Source organism: Dasypus novemcinctus, chromosome 22, assembly GCF_030445035.2.
Source record: "Dasypus novemcinctus isolate mDasNov1 chromosome 22, mDasNov1.1.hap2, whole genome shotgun sequence".
Lineage (NCBI taxonomy): Eukaryota > Metazoa > Chordata > Mammalia > Cingulata > Dasypodidae > Dasypus > Dasypus novemcinctus.
The window spans coordinates 24045369-24054905 of NC_080694.1; the positions used below are offsets into that span (position 1 = coordinate 24045369).

Here is a 9537-nt window from a genome sequence, read left to right on the forward strand (position 1 = left end):
GGCCATCTCCTCGTCCCCCAGGCCGCCCGCGTCCACCTTCTCCGCCGAGGTCATGTCGGTCCCACCCGGCCGGGGAACCCGCCCGAGTCCGCCTGCCTGGCTGCCCGGCGCCCGCGTTAGGCAGTTGCCGGGAAACCGCAGCCTCGCGTCACAAAGCTGGGCGGGGGGCACAGGGCTGGGGCGCAGGGCCAGGGGCGCAGGGCCAGGGGCGCAGGGCGGAGGGCGCAGCCGGGCTGGGGATGGGACCGTGCCCTCCCGTCTCCTTGCGGGTCCCTGGAGCGCCCACTTGGGACGCGAGGAGCCGCGTCCGCTGGACTGGGGGCCTCCGCCTGCTTGCCCTTGCCCTTGCCCTTGTGCTCGCGGAGGGATCCAAGCCGGCTGTCTGAGAGAAGTGCAGGCCACCCCAGCGCAGCATCTGAAACCCTCCAGGAGCCGCGGAACAGTAGTGGAAGACTGACTCGGGTGGAATACGTTGCCATCGTAAATTAACTCAGTGTATCCTCAGCAGCATCGGGTCATCGTGCAACGAGTCGATTTTCAGCGCCTCGGTCACCACGAGGGGCCACCGCTCAGGGTACTGGCAGGTGCTGGTGTGCAGCGGCACGAATCGAATCCAGCCAAGTGGTATCTGGGAAAACTGAGCTGTTCCGCAGCGCTCTGCTGTTTCTTGAGTCAAATGCTGGTTCAAGAGGTGCGTTCCTTTTGTCGAAAATCCACTTAATTCTAAAGCCTGGGATGTGTGTGTGTGTATCAGTAAAAAGGAAAAGGGGAACAAAACTGGCCTTGGGAATACTTTAACCAGGGCGGTTCTAGGAAGGCTGGCTTGAAACATAAATGATAATGAGGAGCCAGACTGGTGAAATCTGGGGAACAGTTGGTCATTCCAGGCAGAGGGAAGAGCATCTGTGGTGACCCTGAGGCCGAGCCCATTGATGTGCAGGCAGCAGAAAGGGAGGACAAGGGTGGTGCAACTTTCAGAAGGGGAAGGCAGCAGGGAGTGCAGGTGGACAGGCAGGCAGGGGAGGGGTTGCTCTCAGGCCGGGACCAATGAGCACCCCTCTCAGGGGGCTTCTTGCCTGCAGGTCCTTGATTCAGGCAGAGGTTTTAGAGATTTTTCAGTACCATGTCCTTGATGTTAATTAACAAAAACAATAACCACACGTTTACAGTGGCACCCCTAGAAGTAGAGCACCCTAGAAGTATGACACCCCTAGAAGTACAGCACACACCTAGCAGTAGGGAACCCTAGAATTATGGCATTCCTAGAAGTATGACCCCACAAGCCAGTCTGTGCTCCTCCTACACCTCCTTACACAGGGACACAACCATTCTAAGGCCCACAGGATGGAGGAATAGAGTATGGATTGGACTGGACTTACTGATACACTATTCATGAACTATTGTGATTAGTAATCAAAGAAAATGTGGCATTGGTGTGGAGAAAGTGGCCATGGTGGCTGCTGGGGGTGGGAGTGGGAGGAACAGATGTAAATGTGGGGGCATTTTTGAGACTTGGAGTTGTCCTGGGTGTTGCTGCAGGGACAGTTACTGGATATTGTATGTCCTCCCATGACCCACTGGGTGGACTGTAGGAGAGTGTGGGCTATGGTGTGGACCATTGGCCGTGAGGTGCAGCGGTGCACAGAGATGTATTCACCAAATGCAGTGAATGTCTCATAATGATGGAGGAGGTTGTTGTTATGGGGAGAGGACTGGGGTGAGGGGGGTGGGGGGTATAGGGTGGGGCAGGGAGGGGCAAGAGAGCTCACAGAAGGCAGAAGTGACACTGGGCTTGGTCTCAGTAGCGAAGAGGGACTGTGGAAGGGTTTCTGTGACATAGTATGATCCAGAATGGGGCTCAGGCCCAAAGTCATGAACCGCTCTAAGAATTGTGAGACCACTTCACAGGTTTCCAAGAGATGTGAGAATCCTTTTGGCCTGGCCCCCAGGTGAGCGGGAATTCACTTGGGTATATGAACACATCCGAGTCGATTGCAGCTCTCTCCTGGTCAATCTTTCATTTGCTTCTATTTATCTCATTCCTTCTCTGCAAAGATGCATAAAATTTAAAAGTGAACTTGGAGCTCTAGAACTCATAGAGTTTCAATAACCTATGCTAAAGATTAAAAAACCTTAAAAAGTAAAGATAAAGAGATCTAAAAAGTTACAGCATGATAGGGTCATGTGATGGTTAATTACCGTCCAGTTGGTGCTGAGTCATTGAATGATGCAAGCCCTGGCCTGCCAGTGTGAGGGCATTCTGTAGGTAGCTTTAGACCATTAGGCAGTTGGTTGCAGCTATGGCTGATTACATCCACAAACAAGGGTGACTGCCTTCAGCAAGGAGGGGAGTCCCATCACCCCAGCAGCTGAAGGTCTTAAAGCAACACCGAGGCTCTCAGCAGTCGCACACACATAAGAATCGAAGCTCCTTGAGGGCAAAGTCACAGCTATCTTACTCAGGTGCTCCCAGAGCCCAGAACAATGCCAAGCACATAATAAGAGCTCAATAAATATTTGTTGGTTAAATAAGAGGGATATTTAAAGAATTATCAAACATGATTCCTTTCCTCAAAGACACAATCAATACTAGAAGTACACAACAAGCCAGAGCAGAGTGTGTGAAGAAAATCAGTGTTCCAGCCCTCAGAGGGGGTCAGGGTTTTAGGTGGTGGAGAAAGAAGAGACCTGGGTGGGGTGCTGCTGAATAGACAGAATTTAGTCACAGGGAGATGCTGTCTGGAGGGAGAAGAGACACCTGGGCAAAGGGAACAAGGCAAGAGATAATGGAGTGGGTTAGGTGGGAGGGAAGAGACCACCAGCTTGGAGCCAGGTAACAAGGTGCAGCCTGCAGGGGTCCCAAATGTCAGAGCAGAGGAGGTTCTACAGTATCCTGTAAGTAGGAAAGAAATAAGGTTTCTGATCACAGGCTGGCATGCTGAGGGTTTTCAGAAGATTAGTCTGGGGTGTGCAATATGAACTGGACAAGAGTAAGCCAGAGAGGAAACCAGGGAGCAGACTAGCACCAAAGCTTACAGAACTTGGGAAACTCATCTACATTCTAGTCACTCATCATCATAATGCCTTATTAAGTAACTTACAAAGGAAACAATAAGGTCTTAGGTATTAGGGAGTGATGAAGATAATGGTTTTAGGGAGTCATCTTGTCTATTCTTACACTTACATCAGGAGGAACTTAAAACAGATATTCCAATAATTTAATAACTATAAATCAGAGTTGAGCATAAATAATGAAGAATATAGGCATATTCTGCTTTTGGAAAACTAAAGGTCAGAAATTTCTGTATTTCAAGGGAAGCGGACTTGGTCCAGTGGTTAGGGTGTCCGTCTACCACATGGGAGGTGTGCAATTCGAACCCTCCGGCCTCCTTGACCCATGTGGATCTGGCCCATTTGTGGTGCTGATGCACAGAAGGAGTGCCCTGTCACGCAGGGCTGTTCCCCACATAGGAGAGCCCCACATGAAAGGAGTGTGCTCCATAAGGAGAGCCGCCCAGTGCAAAAGAAAGTGCAGCCTGCCCAGGAATGGCGCTGCACACACAGAGAGCTGACACACAAGATGAAGCAACAAAAAGAAACACAGATTCCTGTGCTGCTGACAACAGAAGTGGACAAAGAAGAGGCAGCAAATAGACACAGAGAACAGACAACTGGGGTCGGGGGTGGGAAGGGAAGAGAAATAAATAAAATAGATAAATCTTAAAAAAAAAGGAAATTCTGTATTTCAAAATATAAGTCAAAGATTTATAAAAAATATCAAGTACACTGAAAAGCCTAATGAACAAAGTGGGTACTTCAATTAGAGATATAAGATTCTAAGTCCACTGGGCTAGCAGACTACTTAGGACCCTGGAAAAAGCAAGTATGAATTAGGGATTACTTTGGGGGGTGGAGGGAATGGAACCATACCTGGACAACTTGATAACTAAGTAAATGGAGTTGCCATTGTTTAATAGCCTCTTTTCCTAGTAAATTTTTGCTGTTAAAACCAACTCTTTTGGGGCCATTAATGCATAGTGCTACTCTGAAAAAAAATCAAAGAGAAATAAACTTACTTTTTATAACAATCCAAAATATTCTTATTATTTTTTTGGCCAAAGTATACTCAAGATTTGGCTTTTCCTAATGGCCAATACTCTCACATCAATCATGAATGTGTTACTTTTTAGTCTACTGAAAAAGTACTTGGCTTAATTAATGATGCTGTTAATAAAATCTTACAAGGAATTTCCAAAAAACATATCCGGAAATGTACTGTTAATTTCTGGAATCATCTATTTTTCTCACCTTTTTATGAAAATGATCCTTTCCTAGTCACCTCAACAGGCCTTTTAACGTAAAACTACAACAATTTCTTTATCATTTGTGTACATCTTCATCAACTGTAAAAGGTAATACAAATCCTTCTTTATCTAATTTAATTTCAATATTTGATGAGATAAGAAAAAAATCTTCATGTGATACCCTCACAAACACTATCTTCCTTTACTTCTTTGTAATATTTTTATTTCTTCCAAACTGTATTTGTCAATAGGACAGAAGGCTGCAAAGTAATGAACACAACCAAATGAGGGTGAGGATGTTCACTCACTCAGCTTCAGGAACAAGCCTGTCAGCCTGAAATTAGGGAGGCTTCCTGGGCTAAAGCAAGGAGTAGGACCTCAAATTAACAGGGGAGCAGTAGGAACCACACACTCTCTCCTTCTCCTTACAAATGGCAGCACACTTTCAATTCAGACAGTGAAGAAAATGTTCTAAGTTCAGAAAAATTAGGCAACTAAGCAGCTCAACACATCCATCTCTTCCAGTGCCTCCTAAGAGCTAATGCACCCCATATCCGTGGCACCCCATGACTACAACATGTGGCCAAGGGGCATGGCTAGAATTCCCTTCCCAGCCCTCTGGTGTATGCCATTCCTTCTGTATAAAGGGCCATGAGAGCAGGAGAGGTGGTACATGTGACCATTTGAAGCCTATCAAAGATGGTTCTCTTTGAGATGACTTTTTAATTGATGAAAGGAAGGATGTGGACTCTAAGTCAGCATAGTCCAGCAGCTATTTCTGGAAGGATTTGTGTGCTTATATCTGTGCTAATGTGGTACCCACCAGCTATGAGAGGCTTTGGAGCACTTGAAATGTGATATATGATTAGGGAAATGAATTATAAACTTTACTTATGTTTAATTTAAATTTAAGTAGCCATCTGCACTAGTGGCTACTATACTGGACAATGCAGGCCTAGACTATAAGAGCAGCTAAACAGACATGAGCACTTACTGTGTTATTCCCTCATTTATTCCTTCTTACCATAGGTGTTTGAGGTCAGTATTCTTCTTACTTACATTTTACAGATGAGGAAGCAAACAGAAAAAGGTTAAAAAGGGTAAATACACTGTGCAAAGACACTCTGCTAATCTGTGACAAGCTGGATTCAAATACGGCTGTATATTCTATTCTACCATCTACACTCTAGAGCCTCATGCAGGGCAGGGAAGATTCCATTTTGCATTCTGTGGTTACTAAGCTCCACCTGTCTCCCAAAGAGATAACAACCACTAAGGTTCTGTAAATAAATCCCCTGGTACTTACCTATTATATACCAATAGGGTATTAACATTTTGGAAGCAAAGTAGCATCTTGCTCCTAAAAGGTCGATCAATTACATTACCACAGATTTATGAAAGTGAAAATCCACGGGAGTCTCCAGGGAATGGTATGGAGTAAAAAATGATTTCATTTGATATTTAGGAAGGAGTTTGGGCTCCTAAAAATCATATATTCAAACATGAGAGAGAAAAATAAGCTACAAAACCAGAGAATAAAATGAAGGTAGTGAGTTACCTATGTATAAAAGTTTGATACAAAATTCCTTTAAAAAATGATATTTTTCTAGGACTTAGGACTGATATCATTCTTAACACAGCAATGAAAAATATTCTTGTTATAGTTAAAGTCTAATAGCTCAAAATATCTTTAAAATGTGTTTTAAAAGTAGTCACTGTAAAAAAGAACAATAAACATCATGACAATGCTGTCAAATTCAAGAAACATCTCTGAAACACTCAGAATTGCTTTAAGGACCTGAAGGACACTCAGCTAAAATTTTTAATCCAAGAAGAAATGATAAAACTGACATCTCAATTCAATAAATAAAGGATTGCAATGGAACAAATAGTGATGGAAAATTGCTTATCTATCTAGTAAAGAAGAGTTAAACTCCTACCAAACATCAGACTATGGGCATATCTCCTTTTACTGTGTTTTGCTTTATTGCACTTTGCAGATATTGTGGTGTGTTTTTTTTAAATAAACTGAGGGTTTGTGGCAATCCTGTGTCAAGCAAGTCTATCAGTTCCAGTTTTCCAACAACGTGTGCTCGCTTCATCTGTGTCACATTTTAATTGACGTATATACATTCACAAATAAAAATAATGCTTTTGCATGCTTAAAAGACTATAGTATATGTGCACTGGGAAACCAAAACATGCATGTAACTCACTTTATTATGGTGGTCTGGAACTGAACCTGCCAAATCTCTGAGGTATACCTATATAATAAATCCCAGGTGGATTAAAGATCCAATGGGGAAAAATTAGTAAATATTTGCACTAACACATATTTGGTGAAATAATCTTATGCATGATGGGTGAGTCAGGAACCATTAAAAGACAGGTAGATTCAGTCACACAAAACTTAAAAACACAAAGCAGTAGAAAGATGATTAGGGAGCAGGAAGGCAATTCCTAGGAAATACAAATGGCCAATAAACATTTGACAAAATGCTCAACTTCATTATTCCTCACTCAAATTCAATTTAAATACATGACAAGACATCCTTTTCCACTGAACTGAGTGGCAGAAGCTAACAGGACTAAAAAACTGTGCATTGGAGGTGGGGGTGACACAGCCACCTTCACTCAATGCTGGGGAGGTGTGACATCTACCATTCAGAGTCACTATCTACTGACATTACACCAGTGATCCCACTCTTAACATTCTAGTCTGCAGCTTAAAGGAGCATGGGCCCCAGTAGAATGACATGCAAGGGTGTTTATTACAGCACTGCGGATAGAGGCCAAAGGTGGAAAGAACCTGAAAGACCATAAGCTGGGGAACTAGTAAGTCCCATAAAATACTGCACCACTTTGAGAAAGAACGTATTTGATCCACACACATTGGCCTTAAGGAAGTTCTATATATACTGGACATAATGATAATTTGTATGATATACTGGACATAAAGAGAAAGGAAATTGGTTTATATATTTGTGTATGTTAGGCTTAGAAAGCACAGAGTCAAATTTGCTATTTCAGGGAAGGGAGGTGGTTGGGGTTAACTAATTTTAGTGTTTATATGCCTTGGCATTGTTAAAAATTTTTTAAAAGAAAAGAGTAATGACTTTCCATTTCTTTACCTTATACCAAGAATATGATCCTGAGTCAAGTTTGAAGGACAAAGCAGAAGGTGATGAAGTCTGGTGAGACTATTTCCAATCACACAAAAAGGTGTGCTGTGAAGTTTATGAGAGTGAATCTTTATAGCACAGACACCACCTAAACCAAAGTCTACGAGAGAAGAGTGAACTTTCTGGCTTGGTTTAAAAATGCACTCAGAAATAATTAGGATTTGTAGAGTTCAGAGATTCAGACTTTTTAATCAAATGGCTATTGTGCATGCTAAACCCTTTAAAACCCTTGAAGTGAATCGAGGAATTCTAAGACTCATACACTTCAACACTTAAAACCATTTAGAAATCTCATACAGCAGGAACTGGTCCTATAGGACAAGACAGAAATGGGGTCAATTTACCAAAGAAAAGGCTAGCTGTTGCACCTAGATCCAAGTAAATGAAAGTTTTCCCTTTTAATAAAGTTATTCAGACAGGTCAAAAGAGAAGTGACTTAGTTTTCAGAAGGGGCACAAGAAAACTGTTTGCCCTCAGTGAAATAATGCCATACACTTTTTGTTTTTACCATATAGAAAGGATATTCTAGGACTGAGGATAAGTACAGTTGTGTCAGTTGTGATAGACTAAATATGTCCAGATATGATTCTTCACCTGAAATGAAAAGCATCCCAATCAGTTACATTTGAATTTTAGTACATGTAATGAAAAAAATCATAAACATACAGAACTAATTCATTCATTCCAAAAGTGTGATGGATTTTTAAGTGACATTAGGAAATGAACTTGGTAGAATTATGCTCTCATGCTTGCTTAACCAATGACATCTCATTTTGACTTCTATGAACCCAAGCTCCTAACTTCTGCCCCTTGGTGGGATTCAGGCAGCTACAGTGGCAGACCCCTGCTAATGGGAGCATCTTGATGATCCCCCACAGGAGCATGAATGGCCCATTGATGTGCTGATGTCTTCCACCTATGGGAAGCACATCCACCAGCCCATCAAGCCACTGAACCCTGACCACAGCTGTGGCAACCACGTGAGGGCTGACTTCTACAGGAAGAACGACATCCCCAGCATCAAGGCTCCTGGCTCTGGACACTTTTCTCCAGTCTGAGGTTCGCCCCAGGCCCCAAAGTCCCAGGGGCTCCTTTCACAGGGAGTGGGGAACCTGCGGACTTATATCCTGGTTGTATTGACTTCTAGAAACTGCAGGGATGCCCCCATCTGGCCTTATGGTGGGGACAATGAAAGACAAGCAGCTTTCCTAAGGGGCCTTCGTCAAGAGTCTGGCACACACCTTTAGGATGTAGGTACATCCAGCAGGTGGATTTTTACATGAGACTTTCAGATTACGTGATGCTGGTGACTCATTGACTGCAAGCACCTTCACAACATTAAAAATATCCCCCCACCTTAAGTGACTGGGATTTTTGTTCATGGATTCTCTGCATTTGTATTTGGGGAGGGGTGTGCAGTTATTTTCCTAACAGTCACAGAAGCCACTACTACCTGACATTATCTCTAGTGTACCTAAAACAATGCTTGCATTTTACTTTCTTCAAGAGGAAATATCAGGAAAGTTACATTTTTAGCACAATTGAACTCTAGATATACTGCAGTGCACTTTCTCCCCAATGATCTGAACTGCTAATAATGGAATTTTGTTCACTCGAGGACAAAAATCCCTAGGCAGGATGGATGGCCCTGGTGTCCAGTGTTTTCTGTTGTCACCCTGAAAGTGAGAAGCAGCTGAGGTCATGAAGAAAGCCTGGGGCTTGGCATTCACCAGGGTTGGGTAAAATTCTGTCTCCTCCTTTTTCTAGCTCTGAGGTCTCTTTGAGCCTACATTCCCCCATCTTTACAGTGGGGGATGCTAACCTCATCTGTCTGAGTGTGGCTGGTCAACTGTAACATATACCATAGGCAGCAGGAATTCAGTGTCTCAGGGTTTGGAGGCTAGACACCAAATCAAGGGATTAGCAGCCACACAGTCCTGCAGGGGGGCATCCTGCTGGTGGCTCAGCCTCTGCTCATCACATGGCCATCTGAATCCTGTGGTCTCCACTTCTGCACAGGAGTTCATCTGTCTAGATCCTCTCCTTGTGGG

General features: G+C 43.6%; 1 long non-coding RNA gene across 1 annotated transcript; it reads left to right on the forward strand.

The window, feature by feature from the left end:
* The first annotated feature begins 229 nt into the window (after nt 1–229).
* Nucleotides 230–8871, forward strand: LOC131275207 (uncharacterized). The gene is made up of 2 exons (XR_009182612.2): nt 230–691; nt 8365–8871. It is a non-coding gene; the product is annotated as an uncharacterized lncRNA (long non-coding RNA).
* The last annotated feature ends 666 nt before the right edge of the window (nt 8872–9537 follow it).